This window comes from Thalassophryne amazonica, chromosome 13, assembly GCF_902500255.1.
Source record: "Thalassophryne amazonica chromosome 13, fThaAma1.1, whole genome shotgun sequence".
Taxonomy (NCBI): Eukaryota; Metazoa; Chordata; class Actinopteri; order Batrachoidiformes; family Batrachoididae; genus Thalassophryne; species Thalassophryne amazonica.
Genome location: NC_047115.1, coordinates 98,357,096 through 98,377,696, shown reverse-complemented (window position 1 = coordinate 98,377,696; position 20,601 = coordinate 98,357,096). Strand labels below are relative to the sequence as shown.

Sequence of the window (20,601 nt, the reverse complement as noted above, 5' to 3'; positions counted from 1 at the left end):
ATTTCAACATTTGCTGTGCAGAGAACCTTGTAAATCCAGATGCACTTCAAAACCTGAAGTCCAGAAGGAAGAAGAGAATATCTGTGGTCTTCAAAATGTGAGGAAAGTGTCTCCAAAAACTCCACCGAGAGGTTGAAGCTGCAGAGGAGACCTTCATCTGGTTAAACGTCCTGAGGGTCCAGCTCACCTGTCATCTCTGAAAACTCACACCTTTTCCTGTGCTTCTAAATTAAACAAAGGCGCTTTAAAGAGCAACTATTTTATTATTTGAAAAAGCTGTTTCCTTTTATATTTTAACATTAAACAAATGAATCATTAAACATCCCACTGAAGTCAAAAAGACACTTGCACAGGGAGAAGCCCCGCCCCAAAGCACTACAATAGGCAAATTCATATTTTACTAATTCCTCTATTCTGATTACAATAATAAAATTTAACAGTATTAAAAATTGCTAAATTAAAAAATGATTTCATCATGAGGTTTATGTCACATGACTTCATGTGCTGACAAATAACCACTGAGAGCAAATGAAATGTGACCGTAGAAAATATCCATTCATCTTTAACAGACACACTGCAGTCACTGTTAAATCATCTCCTGCTGTTGTTTCGACTCGACTCAACCTGCTCTCAACTCTCACTACAGACCACAATGTCATCTACAAATGTCATAGTTCATTTGACCTTTTTGTCTGTGTTCCAGCCTCATTGTCAAGTGTTTATTCTATTGCCTGCCAGTGTTTGACCCCACCTTATGTTTTGACCTTGTTTTGTCACTTCCCATAAACTCTACCGACCTGTGATTCTGAACCTTGCTTGCTGTTTGACCTCGTCTCTGCCGGCCGATCCTTTGTGCCTCTGCCTACCTGTGTAACGTACCATTGGCTGTGTTTCCTGGATAAAACCCTTTGAACAATCCTACACCTGCTTTTGAGAGTCTGCATCTGTGACCACCTCCTGTTTCTGCCATGTCACCCTTGCTGCTTGACATTTCTAGTATTTCTAACAACAAAACAGGTGAATTTGGACAGGATTTCAGTCCTCCTTTTAATGACAAATACAAGATTTCCAATTGTTTCACTGGTTCCTTTGCTGTTCATACCTAATTGACATAAATTAGCATATTTTGGGCCCTTCCACTCCTTCTATTGTTCTCTATTTTTAATATGCTATTCCAAGGGTGTAGCAGAGGACAATTCAACATAAAACATTTTTTAAGCAATTAGTGGTGGGTCAAGTCTCAATATGACTGGACAATTAGGCAAGGTCCTTACCCTTGCTCCTGGTGTGTAGTGGGCGCCTTGCATGATAGCACCCTGACATTGGCGTGAATGGCCGAGGCATAATCATGAAGCGCTTTGAGCTTCTGATGCAGATGGAAAAGCATTATATAAATGCAGTCCATTTATCGTAGTCCATGGAGACTCCTGTCTGATCTCATCTCTTTCTCTAAATCCACAAACGCACAACGAAACTCCTTCTGGCCTTCTCTATACTTCTCCATCAGTATTCTCAGAGCAAACATTGCATCAGTAGTGCTCTTTCTCTGTATGAAACCATATTGGTGCTCACAGATCTTCACCTGTTTTCTAAAGCTAGCTTCTACTACTCTTTCCCATAACTTCATGCTGTGGCTGATCAACTTTATGTCTCTGTAGTTACTGCAGCTCACCCTTTCAGACACACTCTGAACATACTCATCCTTTAAAATTACCTCAACACCATTTCTCCTCCTATCCACACACACCTTCATACCGAGCAGCACACGAGGTGGCTGAGCCACCAAGCATAGTGAGGATGAGCGCGAGTGAGTTCGTAGTCCATGCAGCTCAGTTTCTGCCATGACCGCAAACTGGAAGTACACTTTCATCACCGCAAACAGGAAGTTCAAACAGGAAGTACAAAAGAAGCATGATGGGAGAGACCGAGGTGCATGATGGAAGAACTTTTCCCCACAAACACATAGAAACGGCGTTACGTCCTCACACCGGACACCCACAAAAGGATGGCAGAGGTATACACTGAGTGAGCTGCATTACCACTGTAACTGTATAGCTTTGATCAACAAAGTAGTTTGGAAAAGAATCCACCTAAAAACTGGATTTCGTCTTCTTCACATTTAATGGTGGTTGGCAACCAGCTTATACAGCTCATTACCACCACCAGCTGGACTGGAGTGTAAATCAGGAGGCTAACATCCACAAAATAAAATGAGAGAGAGAGAAAGAGGTAGTAGACTTATACCCTGTATTCTTCAGATAGCCGTAAAAGTAATTGAAGCAGATGAAATCTGACTATCTAATGGATCAATAGTGCTTAGTGGCAATTAGAAAGAATCAAATTTCTATGAAATAGTATGAACTGTTAGTAATTTGTTGCTTATTTATAATTAGAGGTCCTGTAATAAATATTTCTACATTGTACATAGCATAAGTATCTAGTTTCATTGAATTAAAATGTTTTATGATATTGTCATTAAATATCTCTCAGTATATTTATAATTGCAATTTAATACATGTTATACATGTTGTCAGTGTTGCATAAGTCAGGAGAATAAATATCTTTTGTTGTGTTAAACATCACTTTTATGAAATCATCAACCCCTGAATAAATTAAAATAATATTGCCCAATTGAATCTTCAATTTTTACAGTATTTCAATCAAACAACTTCAATATTTTTTGATAGAGAAAAACGCTGCTCGGTTAAAGGCTTTGCCTTCATTATATTATTTATGGTTTGTAAAATAAAGTTAAAATCAGCCTTTATGAGCAGAGCGGTACCAAGGGAGTGGTAACATGGCGGACAGCAGCTCCACAGGCTTTTTTTTTTTTCCACTATCCGAGTTGTATTTTTGGATGCTTGCATTTTATTCGATTTATTTATATAGCGCCAAATCACAACAAAACTGCCTCACGGCGCTTCACACTATTATTATTTATTTTATTTTATTTTTACAAAACTTTATTTCAACAAATACAATAACAAACGAACAAAACACAAGGGCAATGAGATATACAAGAAAAATAAAAAAAAGTTAAAGTTCCTTATGGAGGTGTCAACGTTTTTTCTGTGTTCAACGAAATAGTTCGTTTTCACTTCACACTTTCTTTACATTTGTAACTTTTTTTATGATTGAGAAGTTGCTTTGAAAACTCCGTGTATTTGGCGTCCCACGTCAACTACTTGCTAAATGTGACCACCGTTTATTTTTTAAATAATCTGGGAAAAAAACGGCTGTTAAACAAACAAAAACAAAAACAAACAAACAAACAATAACAAAACTCCTAAAACAGTTTTCTCACCTGTAAGACGACTTTTCTTCTTCGTCCTTCTTCTGCTGGCTCTTCCTCTTCTGTGGTTCCAAACATAGATCACATACCAACGTGTATCCGTGTACACCGCCACCTACCGGACCGGAATAAGCAGCCTCAGAGCATTGTTTTATTTACGTTCAAATGATTGAATGAATTAACAACACCTATTATACGAAAACCAGCTGGCATCCAGCCCCCAATAATCAGATATGTTTCAGGCATCTTTGCAATTGTGTGAATTATCTCAGTGTCACTCACTCATCTTCAACCGCTTACTCCAATTAAGGTCATGGGGACTGAAGCCTATCCCAGCAGTCATAGAGTGTGAGACAGGTTCACCCTGGACACAAAACCAGTCTGTCATAGGGTCACATACAGACAAACAGACACATTCACACCTACAGACAGTTTAAAGTTTCCAGTCCATCTGACCCGCATGTCTTTGGATGTGGGAGGAAGCTGGAGCACCCGGAGGAAACCCACACAAACACGGGGAGAACACGCGAACTCCACACAAAAAGGACACAGGTGGGAATTGATCCCATGACCTTGTTGCTGTGAGGCAGCAGTGCTAACCACTAAGGCACCGTGCTGCCCTCTCTCAGTGTCAGTCTGAGTAAAATGTTAATTCAGTAAAACTAACGCAGATTTTGTCACCAGCACTGAACACTCTGTAACCTTCTGCTCAGTGCTCTGCAGCGCTCACCACGTCTTAATACACTGAATCATCTTGTGTCTGTGTAGTGTGTTTCTCTGTATGTAATCCAGCCAGCAGGTGCCTGAGTTTTGAGGACTCCAGTGGCTGGAGCTCAGTGGGACCCCCACGTTTCACCTCGCTGCAGAAGAGAGATGGTTATTTTAGAAATGTGGAAAATGACCCGTTGTCTGTCGTGTTGTTGCCACTGAGTACCTGAGGCGGTTCTGTGGTGTTGTGGATGCAGTGAAGTGCTGCATCAGCACATTCTCCCACACTTGACTTGACTTGATGTTAAACAAGTTGCTTTACATAACAGCCGTCTGATGCACAGATACTGTCAGTGCTGTGTGGAACGGGAGCAGAGAGTGTTACGACCTTCCAGCACATGTCAGGGATGCGTTCTGGCTCCTACAGCTTGCACTGGCTGGGTATTGGGTCAGGCGGTGGTGTCCAGCATCTTAGGTGCTTTTGTTGGCAAGGAAAGCAGTACTAACCTTGACTTCATACACTTGGGAAGTTAAGTGAGGAATTGTCTGTGTTTGTGATTGTAAATGGCCGTGAGATGTTTATCTGCGTGTGACGGACTCAGTGCAGTTGTGTAGTGTGGTGGATGTGGAGACAGCTGGAACTAGTGCGTGCTCCCAGACTATTAACTTTAGTTTATGTTGTGCCTTACAACTTTACAGCATCAGTAGGACACTGGTTGGACGCTGGGTGGGTCCTGATCCCCTGTAGTGGATGAACCTCTGTCCCACTGGGTGGCCATAACAGGGCTGTGGCTAGATCAGTCCTATATGGCCCTGGTACCCTTGTTGAGTGGGATACTGGTGTCAGGTCTCTTGTGGTTCTGTCGGTGTTGGTTTTTTTAGTTGGTCTTCTGTCTCCTCATTGTTAGTCTCTGTTCCTCTCTCCTATCTGCTCTTATCTTCTGTCTGCTCCCCTCCCCCCTTTATGTTCTCACAGTATTATCCCAGATTCATATCTTGTATCACCTGTTTTCTTGTCTGTTGTTCTCTGCATTTCCCAGCTTCTTATCTGGTCTCACATTTTACATCTTCTTTGGTTTATCATTATTCTCTACGTGTGCAGTTATCATCTTCAGTTTCAAACAATATCTTGATAGTGTTCCTTTTCATTAGCTTCAGTTCATGTAGTGTCTGCATGTTTGCTGCCCTCTGGTGTTTTCTTAGATCCTTACATGTCCTTAGCCTCTGATTGATTTCACCTGCAACAGATGAGGGTGGCTATATATACTGACTCCTGCTTGTCTTTATTTGTGGGTCCATTGAATGTATGTATGTATGTATGTATGTATGTATGTATGTATGTATGTATGTATGTATGTATGTATGTATGTATGTATGTATGTATGTATGTACGTACTCACTCAACAAAAATATAAACGCAACACTTTTGGTTTTGCTCCCATTTTGTATGAGATGAACTCAAAGATCGAAAACTTTTTCCACATACACAATATCACCATTTCCCTCAAATATTGTTCACAAACCAGTCTAAATCTGTGATAGTGAGCACTTCTCCTTTGCTGAGATAATCCATCCCACCTCACAGGTGTGCTATATCAAGATGCTGATTAGACACCATGATTAGTGCACAGGTGTGCCTTAGACTGCCCACAATAAAAGGCCACTCTGAAAGGTGCAGTTTTATCACACAGCACAATGCCACAGATGTGGCAAGGTTTGAGGGAGCGTGCAATTGGCATGCTGACAGCAGGAATGTCAACCAGAGCTGTTGCTCGTGTATTGAATGTTCATTTCTCTACCATAAGCCGTCTCCAAAGGCGTTTCAGAGAATTTGGCAGTACATCCAACCAGCCTCACAACTGCAGACCACGTGTAACCACACCAGCCCAGGACCTCCACATCCAGCATGTTCACCTCCAAGATCGTTTGAGACCAGCCACTCGGACAGCTGCTGAAACAATCGGTTTGCATAACCAAAGAATTTCTGCACAAACTGTCAGAAACCGTCTCAGGGAAGCTCATCTGCATGCTCGTCGTCCTCATCAGGGTCTCGACCTGACTCCAGTTCGTCGTCGTAACCGACTTGAGTGGGCAAATGCTCACATTCGCTGGCGTTTGGCACGTTGGCGAGGTGTTCTCTTCACGGATGAATCCCGGTTCACACTGTTCAGGGCAGATGGCAGACAGCATGTGTGGCGTCGTGTGGGTGAGCGGTTTTCTGATGTCAATGTTGTGGATCGAGTGGCCCATGGTGGTGGTGGGGTTATGGTATGGGCAGGCGTCTGTTATGGACGAAGAACACAGGTGCATTTTATTGATGGCATTTTGAATGCACAGAGATACCGTGACGAGATCCTGAGGCCCATTGTTGTGCCAACATCCAAGAACATCACCTCATGTTGCAGCAGGATAATGCACGGCCCCATGTTGCAGGGATCTGTACACAATTCTTGGAAGCTGAAAATGTCCCAGTTCTTGCATGGCCGGCATACTCACCGGACATGTCACCCATTGAGCATGTTTGGGATGCTCTGGACTGGCGTATACGACACCGTGTACCAGTTCCTGCCAATATCCAGCAACTTCGCACAGCCATTGAAGAGGAGTGGACCAACATTCCACAGGCCACAATTGACAACCTGATCAACTCTATGCTAAGGAGATGTGTTGCACTGCATGAGGCAAATGGTGGTCACACCAGATACTGACTGGTATCCCCCCCAATAAAACAAAACTGCACCTTTCAGAGTGGCCTTTTATTGTGGACAGTCTAAGGCACACCTGTGCACTAATCATGGTGTCTAATCAGCATCTTGATATGGCACACCTGTGAGGTGGGATGGATTATCTCAGCAAAGGAGAAGTGCTCACTATCACAGATTTCAACTGGTTTGTGAACAATATTTGAGGGAAATGGTGATATTGTGTATGTGGAAAAAGTTTTAGATCTTTGAGTTCATCTCATACAAAATGGGAGCAAAACCAAAAGTGTTGCGTTTATATTTTTGTTGAGTGTATGTATGTATGTATGTATCTATGTACGTACGTATGTATGTACGTACGTGTGTATGTATGCATGTATGTTTGTACATTCTAGGTTCATGGCTTCATTTCTCCAGTGTTTTCTGTTGCCACTTTTGGTAGTGAGTATTGACTTGTTTTTTTTTCCACTCTAGAGTTGAACTACTTTAGTAAGAAGGAAAGACTTTTCTGGGTTAACTCCTGTCTCTGGGTTTGAAGCATTTGAGGTCAGAAGAAAATACTTATTTTGGTTGAATTCTGTCTTTGAATTGGAATTCCATACCTAAAAAAGAAAAAGCCATTGCTTAGTTGAACCTAGTCTGTGCTTTTACTCATCTTTGAAGTAGTTTCTTCAGTTTGTTTTTCACCTTTGATAAAGATTTCTCAGTTGATACCCACCTCCAAGAAGAAAGACTTCTCAGTTTGTACTCACTTTCTATGAAGAAAGGAAACTCCTTAGTTTAATTCTGCTTGGAACTCACCAGTCTTGAAGAATACCCCTTAGTTTGTTTGCACCTGTATCAAGAAGGTTCTTCAGTTTGTATTAACCTTTTAAGCAGAAGATTTTCCGGTGTGGATTTATCTTTCAGAAGAAGACTCCTCTGTAATTCTGATTGTCACTTTGACATTGTGTTCAATCACCTGTTTTTGTTTTTTTTATTCTTGTGTCTGAACTGACCTGGATCCAGTTAGCCGTCATAACCCCTAACCATAACAAGGTCAGTTGGCCTGACTGACCATCTGGCTGCCATGTCTCATAGTGGAGTGGCATAGCTATACACTCATCTTGTCATAAAAGCACCAAATTTGGCACACATTTATTTTCAGATGTCAAGGCATCCTGGAGTTGATCTCTAATGACCTACAGGGGTCAATGAAGAATTTACACAGGGGTCAAAATTTTAAAAATGTTTAAATCACATTGAAAACTATAACACTGTCATGATTGGGGTCTGTGGGGAGTGTATGTTTGTTCTTACTTTATTTTGTCTCTGCTGGTTTTCTGTCACTGTTATATTTGCGTGGGGTTTTGTTGGAGGGACTTTTCTTGTCTGCTGTCTAATGCTTGGTGATGGGCGCCCCCTGCTTGCCATGTCCTTTTCCAGATTTTGCACACACACCTGTCTTGCATTTCCTTCTAATCATGATCCCGTTGGGGTCACTGAGCATTTTTTCATTGAGTCCACCTGTTTTTGACCTGTTCGCCTGCTTTTTGTCTCTGCCTGTTGTTTATCTCGGCCTGCCTACCTGTGTATAGAACCCTATCTAAACATTTATTAAACCCTGTTTTGTCATCTGAAACCTGCATTTGTGTCCAGCCACGCTGTACCAGTAAGCCTGACAACCACATTATTTGACAGATCAAAAAGATATGTATAATTTGGATTATCTACCAAAACAGAAACAATTAGGTGACAGTAGTGTATTCCATCTTTCAGGTCAGACTTCTTAGCTTGTACCCCCACCCCACAAATAAGTTCAGAAATACAGAGTGGATCAAGTGATATAGACATACACCAGATCTGGTAGGTGCCGTTAGTTTTTCAGCTGCCCCCATGTGTTCCGTACAGATCTACACTGGGATCTAGCACATTTGACATGGTGCCCTTCATGATGCAACTTCAGTTTTGCTGGGAGAAATACACACAGCCCCTGGTCTTCCTAACAGGTCACCCATCAAAGTACTGATCAGGACCTACTCTGCCTATAGGCCTGGCACAACTTGACTATTTAGCCAGCGTACGCCAACAGCCCTGTTTCCATCGAGCAGGCCTTAACAGTTTAGTCTGGCTTGGCATGCATTTCCACCACCAGCAGAATCCTTTTATTATTATTATTATTATTATTATTATTATTATTATTATTATTATTATTATTATTATTATTACGAGTAACAAAATATAGCTCACATATTCACTTTTTGTTGGAACTGATTTTGTGATGACATGCTAATAAAAAGGGGAGCGGAGCATCAAACTGTTATGTGCAGACGCGGGTTGAGGAGCGGACCAGCGTCTGACTGAACCCAGCGCTAAATAACCAGAAAGCGGTTCCAAAAACAAAACAGTTTTATTTCCCTGCTGTGCAATAATTGGTGTACAACATAAATGTTTGGTTGTCTGGCGAAGTGAAGGACGGCGTGCTCTCCAGCGCCCAAAGGATTGAAGCCCGACGCTTCTGGACCCAGACTCACCGCCGAACACCCACCAGGTGGATACGACAAACTGACTCTGTGAAGGATGGAAAAGGTGAGGTAAGTCAACAGAGCTACAACAAATATCTTTCAGAGGCACACACTATCAGCAACACATTCAGGTCTGAATTTAAGCTTTATATAAATGAGCAGCTTCTCACAACAGGTGGAGGATCATCATTCCGTACGCCACGGCAGTGAGAAGCAAACTGCACAATTCTCATCAATGTTCAAATATACTGCATAACAAAATACCAAATTACTGTTAACACTTATTCAGACAATCATCACCTCTGATGTGTGCTGACAGTATGTGTCCCTCACCCGTCCTCCTTCACAGGCACGATGTGTCAAACCCTGGCGCGGTCCTCAGCGTCTCACAAACGAACGTCACAAGGTCGAGTTCCCGGCAATTCTGCTCGAATCACTCATGGCTTAAATGCAGAACGCCATCTCATTATCTGCTTCAGCTGAAAGTCTTTAAGTTTGCACGTGAGCATCATCCACAGGTGCTGCAAGTCATCAGGCCTGCACGTGAACATCCTCCACAAGTGCAGCCAATAATGCTGATGAGGGTGAAGGACTCTTCTGCCAGCACCTTCTCCACAGACAAAAACCAGTTTGCATACCACCTGGAGAGCAAAGAAAAGAAAACAACACCAAAATGTCCAGCCAAACTCCCCAACACACAACAGTACCCCCCCCCATCAATGGGAAGCCTCCCGGCGACCGAACAGACCAGGCCCGAGAACAGCATCTCCCTCCGGGGTCCACGACAGGAAGCAGACGGCATAACGCTCCCAAGGTCCACAGCAGACAGCAGGACAGGGCACCGCGGCTGGAAGGCCGGCTGGCATCAACAAAAACCCCAAAAGAGTCCCATAAACAACCCAACATACAAGAAAAACACAAAACCCACCCAAACCCTCCCCAGGGGACCGTCCCATCCAACCCCGGGAAGAAAAGAAAAACTCCCAAATGCAATAACCCAACATAGCCCCCACAACAGAATACAAACATAAAATCACAAAGAAAAATAACAAACAACCCCCCCCAGAACGACTTGCAGAGCCCAACACCCCCCAGAAGACCTTTACCGCCAGTTCCAGGAGTAAAAGCCAAAGCCGGAATCCCTCAGAGGTCCCCAGGTATTCATGGAGCAACAGCGCCCCCCAGAGGACCGTACCATCAACCCCAGGAGGCACCCTCCCCACAACCCAGGAACCCCAGACCCGGCCACACTTGGCTAGTCGGCCCACCAATCAATTCCCCCCCAGAGGACCGTCCCATCAACCCTGGAGGTGGAACCTGGAAGGAAACATAAAAAACACAAAAATCCAAACCCCGGCGGACTTCATTAAGCAATATGGCGGCTTCAGCTCGTCCGAGCTGCATGGGCTCATCCGCAAGAGGAGCCAGAGGTCCCGTCGGAGGAGTCTCAGTGGGGCGAAGAAGAGGCAGCCCTGATCTGTGTCGGGAAAAGCCCCGAGATGAAAAGACCCGCTCTGATGTCCGCCCTCTCTCGCGTCCACGCTCCTTTATCCGATCATCTAGACGAATAGCCAAAGATATTAGCTCATCTAAATCTTTTGGTTCGTCACGGACTGCTAGCTCGTCTTTTGATGAATCGTTCAAACCATCCACAAACACTCCTCTCAAAGCTGCGGCATTCCAACCGGACTGAGCAGAAAAAATTCGGAAATCCACGGAATAATCCGCCGCACTCCGCCTCCCCTTGGGTGACTTTAGTTATCTGCACCGGTATCGATAGTGCCGCAGCTGGAGCAGCAGGAAGCAGAACGGCTTGCGCTGCAAGCTCTGTAATGCGAGCATCTGTTTGTTTAATTTGATTTGCGAGAGGCCGTAATTGCTCCCATATCTTCTCCAAGTATTCTTGAACTCTTTCAGCAAATGGAACCACTTCTGTCGCTGGGTCCATTTTAGAATGGCCGGGAACTACTGTTATGTGCAGACGCGGGTTGAGGAGCGGACCAGCGTCTGACTGAACCCAGCGCTAAATAACCAGAAAGCGGTTCCAAAAACAAAACAATTTTATTTCCCTCCTGTGCAATAATTGGTGTACAACATAAATGTTTGGTTGTCTGGCGAAGTGAAGGACGGCGCGCTCTTATTCAATGATTTAGGTCAGCAGAGAAAAGTACCTTCACAGGTAGATGATATCTCGGCAGCGAGGTGGAGATGACATCCGGCTTTTATGGAGTGATGAAATGAAGATGGGTGACAGCTGTCATGAGTTGATGTGTGACAGCTGTCACTCCCGGTTGTGTCCATGGCGGCGGCGCCCTCTCGTGCATGAAGCCCGCACTTCAGGCAGGGCGCCCTCTGGTGGTGGGCCAGCAGTACCTCCTCTTCTGGTGGCCCACACAACAAATATGGCTTTCAGGGATGATTTTATGGGGATTAAACAGATTACGGGGTGTTACTGCCGCTTTAAGGACGGCCCACAACTCCTGAGAGCGCGGCGCGCTCCCAGCCCCCATCGACAGGCTGACACCCCACTGAAACAACCAGATCATTTCCAATGTGAAGTCTTTGTTGATCCGGGACCTCGTCTGACTTTCACAAAAAGTCAGAAGATGTGGATATCAGCACTTTTTCCGGCACATTCCACCGTTACAGGAGTTTTTTTCATGGAAAGAAAAGCGGAGGGATGTGCCACGGAGCCGTTCATTACGCGGGACAAAACCACCTCGGTGTTGGTCTCACAGGATGGCTTTCAGGTGGATTTCAGACGGATTCCGGTTGCTTTCCAGTCGTGTGAATATCCGATTGTGACTGTGCATGAGCTGGACATGCCCGAACATGTCCTGTAAGCTTCATCACGGCGTTTCTTTGCGCCATGCAGCTCCGCCGCGACGCGCAGTGGAGCCGCTTCTCTTTCCATGACAAAACCTGTAACAGTGAAATGTGCCGTTCATTTTTAAACTGGACGCTGTCTTGATCCGGTATGTCATCTGACTAGCACAGGAATTGTGAAAAGACGTGGACATCAGCACTTTTCTGGCACATTAAGACAGACGTGCAGAGGAGTTCCGCGTGTCGCGGTGCAGCCGCTCGGCACAAAGCAATGCCGTGATGAAGCCTCACGGGGCATGTTCTGGCATGTCCAGCTCAGGCACAATCACAATCGGATATTCACACGACTGGAAAGCAACCGGAATCCGTCTGAAATCCACCTGAAAGCTGTCCTGTGAGACCAACACCGAGGTGGTTTTGTCCCGCATAATGAACGGCTCCGTGGCACGTCCCTCCGCTTTTCTTTCCATGAAAAAAAACTCCTGTAACTGTGGAATGTGCTGATAAAGTGCTGATGTCCACATCTCCTGCCTTTTTGTGAAAGTCAGACGAGGTCCCGGATCAACAAAGACTTCACATTGGAAATGATCTGGTTGTTTCAGTGGGGTGTCAGCCTGTCGATGGGGGCTGGGAGCGCGCCGCGCTCTCAGGAGTTGTGGGCCATCCTTAAAGCGGCAGTAACACCCCGTAATCTGTTTAATCCCCATAAAATCATCCCTGAAAGCCATATTTGTTGTGTGGGCCGCCAGAAGAGGAGGTACTGCTGGCCCACCACCAGAGGGTGCCCTGCCTGAAGTGCAGGCTTCATGCACGAGAGGGCGCCGTCGCCACGGACACAACCGGGAGTGACAGCTGTCACACATCAACTCATGACAGCTGTCACCCATCTTCATTTCATCACTCCATAAAAGCCGGATGTCATCTCCACCTCGCTGCCGAGATATCATCTACCTGTGAAGGTACTTTTCTCTGCTGACCTAAATCATTGAATAATAACCTGAACTTCTTTGCAGCCGTATTCCTGTGGCGTTTCATTATCTGTGGATTGGCGTTTGGTGTGAACAGTGACGGCTTCGCTTCACACCCAAACCAGATAAGTGGTTAGACAGGAGCTGCACGAGTGTGTGATTAGAGGTGGAGGTGACTTTCCACCTTCTGACTGTTTTTGTTACTGGGTGTGCACACACCCACATCTCACTGTTTGTGCTCCGCGCCAGCAGTACCAGATGTGACTGTCGGGGACGGTGATCACCTGGGAATTCGGGACTTGGCGGCTCCAGTATTCTCCGGGTTCTGTGGCGGTGGAGATCGTGTGGCTCCGGCTCTTCTCAGGACAGACGTCTTCTATCCTCGAGCCTGCCCACATGTCACCTTTGTGTATTGACTGCTATCAGATTCTGTGATTGTCTGTATAATCGTTGTGCACATTCACAACATTAAATTGTTACCTTTTGGCTCATCTATTGACCGTTCATTTGCGCCCCCTGTTGTGGGTCCGTGTCACTACACTTTCCCCAACAATATTAATTTTTTGAATGGTGTCCACCTGGAGGTCTCTCACAGTTTCTGGAAAAAAAATTGATGCAGCAAAGCTCCAAATCGTTCAGACATTTATTCGCAATAAAAATCCGCTGAGAGGGGTGGACCACACCTCACTCCAAGCCTGCTCACAGGCGAATGACACAACCGACAGGCGTGAAAAAACTCACGCATGCGCACGAGGGTTCAAGCTTGTCTGATGTAATCACATGTGATTCAAATCCATATGGTTTTTAAAAAAATAATAAGGTCGGATACTTTTCTAATAGACCTCGTATATTGTTACATGAGTGTGTTTTAATGTTTAGAAGTCATCATTTATATATTAATAGAGCTGGTTGCTGTTGAAGAATATATTACTCATATGCTCATAGTGATCAATATTTATCAATGCTTATTAAACACGTAATCAATAGCTAAGGTTAATTACATGATATCTGTATATTCAAATACTTTTGAGTTATATGTTTGAATGCTGTTGAATTATGTATTGTATCGACCAAATTAAAGGTATGTTATGTTTTTGATTACATTTGCTTTTGTTCTAAGATTTGCTTTTGCTCAAATATTAGTTTAGTTTCTTAGCAAGCTGTCATGAAGATATGTTACTTAGATAATCATTTTCAAATAGTCTTGTAAATGTGATGTGTCCCTGTTTCGTGAGGCCCTGAAGATATGGAACCGGATGCCAGTGCTGACCACAAACCGTCAGAGAAGGAGACTAAACTGTTTGTTAGAAGGTTGTGCAATTTTGAAATGTGCAAACATTCTTGTGGTATAACCGCGTGATGTGACTTGCTGACAGTTCTTCAGTTAGCACTTGTTGCCCAAAAACAATTTCTTATCAGTTCAAGACAGAAGACTTCACAGCACGTGTGGGCAGGACCATGCCACGGAATAGAGGGATCAAGACCACCCAGTTGAAGGACAAAGCCCAAGATTAGCAGAAAAACGTTGTAGTAGCATAGGGTATAAATACAAAGCCAGCCCACTGTTCGGGGTTCCTCCTTGCTGTCAGCTTGCTGGAACACCAGATTGCTGGTTGGAAGCTTGCAGCTCCTGGGACCCTCAGAACTTCTGGGTATGCTTTTGTTTATCTCACTCATTCTGTAAAACTTGCATTCTTTCAAATTCTGTGACATTTAAATTCTGTTTAATAAATCTCGAGTGGTGGTCTAACCCTCAGAGTAATTGTGTTCAAATTTAAATAACTGGTCAAAACCTTTTTCAAATCAATGGACGCGCAGGATAAGAGAGACAGGGGAGAGCGAGGTCGCTGGAGACCCCAGAATTATCCCAAGAGTGTGTATAATCTCAGCTGTCCTGCCTTCATCCAACAATTGGTCTTTCAAAACACCTGATATGTCCACTTAAACAGCTACTGTATTTTCTTCCAAAGCTGTTTCTCGATAAAAGAATGAAGATGTCAAAAAAAAAAAAAAAAGCTCTGGGTGCTCAGACACACAAAAGATGAACACTTCCTCCATGCCCCCTCCCCAGACTGGTCCGCCTTCCCGCCTTATTTCTATTGGCTGTTTAAATATATATCACAGCATGACATCATTTGATTAAAAATACTTTTTTGAAAAATTGGTTTCAGAAGGAAAGGACGGCCGGGGTGGCGGCTATAAGTGCGCTTGTTTCCAGTGCAGAAGGTTCCTGGTTCAAGACCACCCCTGCCCGTTCTCCATGTCAAGTGTAGTTGTCAGAAAGGGCATCTGGTGTAAAACCTGTGCCAAATCACCATGCAAATCTGTGACAAGTTGAAGAGTTGTGCACTTGATAATTTGGAATTAAATGTGGTTTATAATTTGCAGTACTGCTACTTAAATGAGTTACATGACTGACTTCGCCAGGGTACCGCGTGCTCACACACTTCGTATTTTTTGTTGTTGTTGTTTTGCATTTTGCTCTCTTACACCAGGGAAGAGCTCCTAAACAATGGACTGTCACCTGTTGGAACTTTTTTGCCAGTTTACACCTGAACTAGGATGTTTTACAGATGTTTTGGTTGGAGGAGCAGCAGCTCTGTGTGGAGTTTAGAGGAGATGCCGTTGGGGAAGCGCTCGTGAAACTGAGGCAGCGGGTGCTGCATTCCGTGCTCCTGTCCACGCACCTCGCCAACGTGCACTCTGTCGAACAAGATGGATGAACATCTACTCCTCAGCAGGAAAAACTCAGACTTTGGCAGATCCGTCGCATTGTGTTTCACTGAAACCTGGTTCAGTGAACATATCCTGGACAGCACTCTGCACTAGGCATGTGGAGATTAATTGATAGGATTCTGTATCTAGATATAAACATGCGAGTGACGGGTTGAATCGTATTGCATTGCTCACTGCCTGCTTGAATCTTTTTTTTTTTTTTTTTTTGATGCACATTGAACGCACCATGTACAAAAGCCAGAAAGCACATTTCTACCACAACAAAAATGATGACATTTGCTCCACTATTCCCTTATCGGTCCTTCAGTTCAAAACCCCAAAGCAGCTGTTCTTTTTGAGGGTGTTTATGGGGAAATGATCATTTCTCTAAGTTGACTGCAGACTGCAGGGGGGGTGCCTGAAGCAATGAAGCAGTGGTTCAACCCACTGTTCTCTGCTTCACTTCCACCGGCAGGTCCGCAATGTCTTCATTAACCCCTCTCAAAACCATTTAAAGATGTCAATCGTGAGTCCCCTTTGAAGAAATGAGACTCATCCAACATTCCACACGGTGCGGAAACTGAAGTTGTCCTTCAGGTAAAGGTAATAATTATATCCTCTGTTTTGTGGGACTAAGTGCACAGCTCCAAAGAGCCGCACAGATTTCAGTCTGAATTAATGACTTCAGAGCGAATCGCCGTTTGAAATCAAATGACATCTCTTTCCAAACTTTAGAATACAAACAATAAACTACAGCCGCCTGAAGAGCTCAGCTCAGATTCTATGGAGTTAATTTGCGTAATTAATATCTGAAAGGAAATACTTTTGACAAAAACTACAGATTTTGTTTATTTCTATTTCTGTCCAGAGATCAAGGATCCAGTGACCAATTTCATATTTATTTACTTTGGACTCAATAAAATGTTGTTTATTACTTTGTCACATGTGAGTGCTGTTCAAGTTTTGTCTTAGTATTTATTTTCTTGTTCTTCCCTTTTACAGTTCTTGTGCTGGGTTTTATTTTATTTCTTATTTATCAGGTCTTTGGTTTTGGTATTTTATTTAGATCACTGTGGCTTCAGGTTCATCTTTTAGCTGGGTCCTGTTCACGTTGCGTTTGCCTTACTGCACTCTCTTGTCTGGTGTTCAGGGTTTGGTATGGGTGTGTCTTCTCCCTTTTGTTTGCCACACACCCCCTTCCAGATTGTTCCTCCACACCTGTGTCTTCTTCCCCTAATCACCTCCTGCCTATTTAAGCATTTTGAGTTCACCATTTCCCCGCCAGTTCGTTGTGATTTCTTGTCCACATTCCAGCCTTTGTTCTGGCTCTGTTTTGCCTTGCCGGTTTTGACCTCGCTCCTGCCTCAGACCATGTACTTTGTCTCCTGGTATTTTGGAACTGTGCTTGTGTGTGTTGTTGTTGTTGTTTCTTTTTTTTTTTTTTGACCATGCCTCTGCTTGACCCCTGCCTGTACCACCGCTTCTCAGACTGCCTTCCTATGTATGATACCCTGTTTTTTTGAGATAAAGCCTTTTCCTTAAACCTCAGTGTTGTGAGTCTGAATTTGTGTTCAACCACCTTCTGTGCCACGCCCACCCAGTCCATGACATTAAATGATTTCATATAATAACTAAACATCATATACTTAGTGAACAACAATATGGTTTCAGGAAAAATCGCACTACTTCACTGGCTATAATTGATTTTGTTGAACACATTACAAATGCATTTGAAAATAAGCAATACACTGTTTTTTTTTTTCACTTAAAGAAAGCATTTGATACTATAGCTCTAACTGTGCTACTGGATAAACTACAGAGGTATGGTATCAGAGGACTGGCACATATTTGGATAAGTAACTATTTATACAACAGACATCAGTGTGTCCATATTGGTGGGACCAACCAATTTATGATAATTACTTGTAGGGTGCCCCAGGGTTCAGTTCTGGGGCCATTGTTGTTTCTTTTATATATTAATGCCATGTTTAGTTTCCAGGTCTATCAGCTGTATAATGTTTGCTGATGTTACAACTGTGTTTTGTAGTGGGGATCATTTGAGACAGACCTTGGACATGATGGAGAAGGAGTTACAGAAGTTTAAATGATGGTTTGATTCAAACAAATTATCGCTTCACTTTGGTAAAACTAAGTGTGTCATGTTTGGAAACAAGTCCAGGAAGTTCTGCAGAAATTTATCATTAAATGATATTGGAATTGTAACGGATACTAAATTTCTTGGTGTTTGTTGATGATAAAATGAGCTGGAAAACAGATAAATTTTGTTAAATCTAAAATGTCAAAAGCCATTGCAATCTTGCAAAAATTTGGGCACCCTTGTCATTTTATTGATTTGAATACATGTAGCACTAATTACTGGAACAAAAAATTGGTTTGGTAAGCTCATTGACCCTTGACCTTCTTACACAGGTGAATCTAATCATGAGAAAGGGCATTTAAGGTGGCCATTTGCAAATGTTTCTCCTCTTTGCATCTCTTCTAATGAGTGGCAACATGGGAGCCTCTAAACAACTCTCAAATGACCTGAGAACAAAGATTGTTCAACATCATGGTTTAGGGGAAGGATACAAAAAGCTATCTCAGAGATTTCAGCTGTCGGTTTCCACTGTGAGGAACATAGTGAGGAAATGGAAGATCACAGGCACAGTACTAGTTAAGGCCTGAAGTGGAAGGCCAAGAAATCTCAGATAAGCTGAAGTGAAGGATGGTGAGAACAGTCATAGTCAACCCACAGACCTGCTCCAAAGACTTACAACATGATCTTGCTGCAGATAGTGTCTCTGTGCATTGTTCAACTATACAGTGCACTTTGCACAAAGAGATGCTGTATGATGCTGTAATGCAGAGGAAGCCTTTTCTGCTTACACACCACATACAGAGTTGCTTGAGGTATGCTAAAGCGCATTTGGAAAAGCCAGCTTCATTTTGGAATAAGGTGCTGTGGACTGATTAAACTAAAATTGAGTTATTTGGACATAACAAGGGGCGGTATGCATGGCTGAAAAAAAAAACACAGCATTCCAAGAAAAACACTTGCTACCTACAGTAAAATTTGGAGGTGGTTCCATCATGCTGTGGGGCTGTGTGGCCAGTGTAGGTACTGGGAATCTTGTTAAAGTTGAGGGTCACATGGATTCCAGTCAATATCAGCAGATTCTTGAGAACGATGTTCATGAATTAGTGACAAGGTTGAAGTTGCGCCGGGGCTGGATCTTTCAACAAGACAACGACCCTAAACACTGCTCAAAATCTACTAAGGAATTCAAGCAGAGGAACAAGTTCAACGTTCTGGAATGGCCATCTCAGTCCCCAGACCTGAATATTATTGAAAATCTGTGGTATGATTTTAAGTGGGCTGTCCATGCTCAGAAACCAACAAACCTGAGATGTTTTTTAAAGACGAATGGTCCAAAATACCTTCAACCAGAATCCAGACTCTCATTGGAAGCTATAGGAAGCATTTAGAGGCTGTTATTTCTGCAAAAGGAGGATCTACTAAATATTGATGTATTTTGTCTGTTGGGGTGCCCAAATTTATGCACCTGCCTAATTTTGTTTAAAGAATTATTGCACACTTTCTGTAAATCCTATAAACTTCATTTCACTTCTCAAATATCACTGTGTTTGTCTGCTATATGATATATTTAACTGAAATTTCTGATCCAAACAACCAATGATTTATAAAGGAAAATCATGGAAATCATCAGGGGGGCCCAAACTTTTACATACAACTGTATGTATACAGTCTACATTTTTACGTTATATCAAATAAATTGAGCTTTTTTTTTTTATTTTGTGATATTGTGACTGTTACACTACACAAGACATTTTTGAGTTGCACCTAATTCTAGCCATGATTGTGGTACTTCCATAGAGGTGCAGGTCCAAGGTGCAGTGAAAAATGGGCCCAAACTGACCAAAAACCGACATGATCAAACATTGCACACAAACTGCTTGTTGTTCAGAGAGTTCATTTCCAACAACACATTCAGGACACGACTCTGTTAGTTTCCGTCCCCATTGATGGGGTGGAGTTTTGTGGTTGCCTTTATGCCAGTGCAAGGCAGATGATTGCATGGATGATATGCTGCAGTCTGCTCCTGTCCTTAGCAATGGCAGCAGCGTGCCAGACTGTGATGGAGGAGGAGATGATGGACTCAATGATGGCAGTGTAGAAGTTCACCATCATTGTTTTGGCAGGTTAAACACAGTGGGCACAGTGGACACAGTGGACAAGCATGAGCTGCTGCAGAAAGTACATCCTCTGTTGTGCTCTCTTGATGAAAGAGCTGATGTTCAGCTCACACTTGAGGTCCTGGGTGATGGTGATACCTAAGTAACGGAAGGACTCCATAATGGCAACTGGGGTGACACTGATGGGGTCGGCCGGGACTGGGTTCTTTCTAAAGTCAACATCCATCTCCACTGTCTTGAGGGCGTTAAGCTCCAGATTGTTCTGTCTGCACCAGGACACCAGGTGATCAATCTCCCATTTGTAGGCAGACTCGTCCCCATCAGAGATGAGTCCGATGAGGGTGTATTTTTCGCGAACTTCAGGAGCTTCACAGACTGGTGACTGGAGGTGCAGCTGTTGGTGTACAGCGAGAAGAGTAGAGGAGGAAGAATGCAGCCTTGGGGGGGATCTGGTGCTGATGGACCGTGTGTCAGAGCTTCACATGGTGCCTCCTGTTAGACAGGAAGTCAGTGATCCACCTGCAGGTGGAGAGGAGCATGCCAAGCTGAGAGAGCTTGTCCTGCAACAGGGCCAGGATGATCGTATTGAAAGCAGAGCTGAAGTCCACAAACAGAATCCTGGTGTAGGTTACTGGGGAATCCAGATGCTGGAGGATGAGGTGGAAGGTAGA

The 20,601-nt window shown here is 43.6% G+C and overlaps 1 protein-coding gene across 3 annotated transcripts in view; it reads right to left on the bottom strand.

Moving 5' to 3' along the window:
• galm (galactose mutarotase) overlaps window positions 1-3,353 on the bottom strand; it is a 47,671-nt gene extending 44,318 nt beyond the window's left edge. For 2 of the 3 annotated variants that reach the window (XM_034185276.1, XM_034185278.1), the window contains exons 1-2: window positions 3,319-3,349; window positions 211-216 (exon numbers count right to left, since the gene is read on the bottom strand). The gene's annotated coding sequence lies outside the window, so the exon portion shown is untranslated. Of the gene's footprint in view, window positions 1-210; window positions 217-3,304 lie in introns of all 3 variants that reach the window. The other variant, XM_034185277.1, reaches the window with a different exon arrangement.
• Window positions 3,354-20,601: the final 17,248 nt, after the last annotated feature.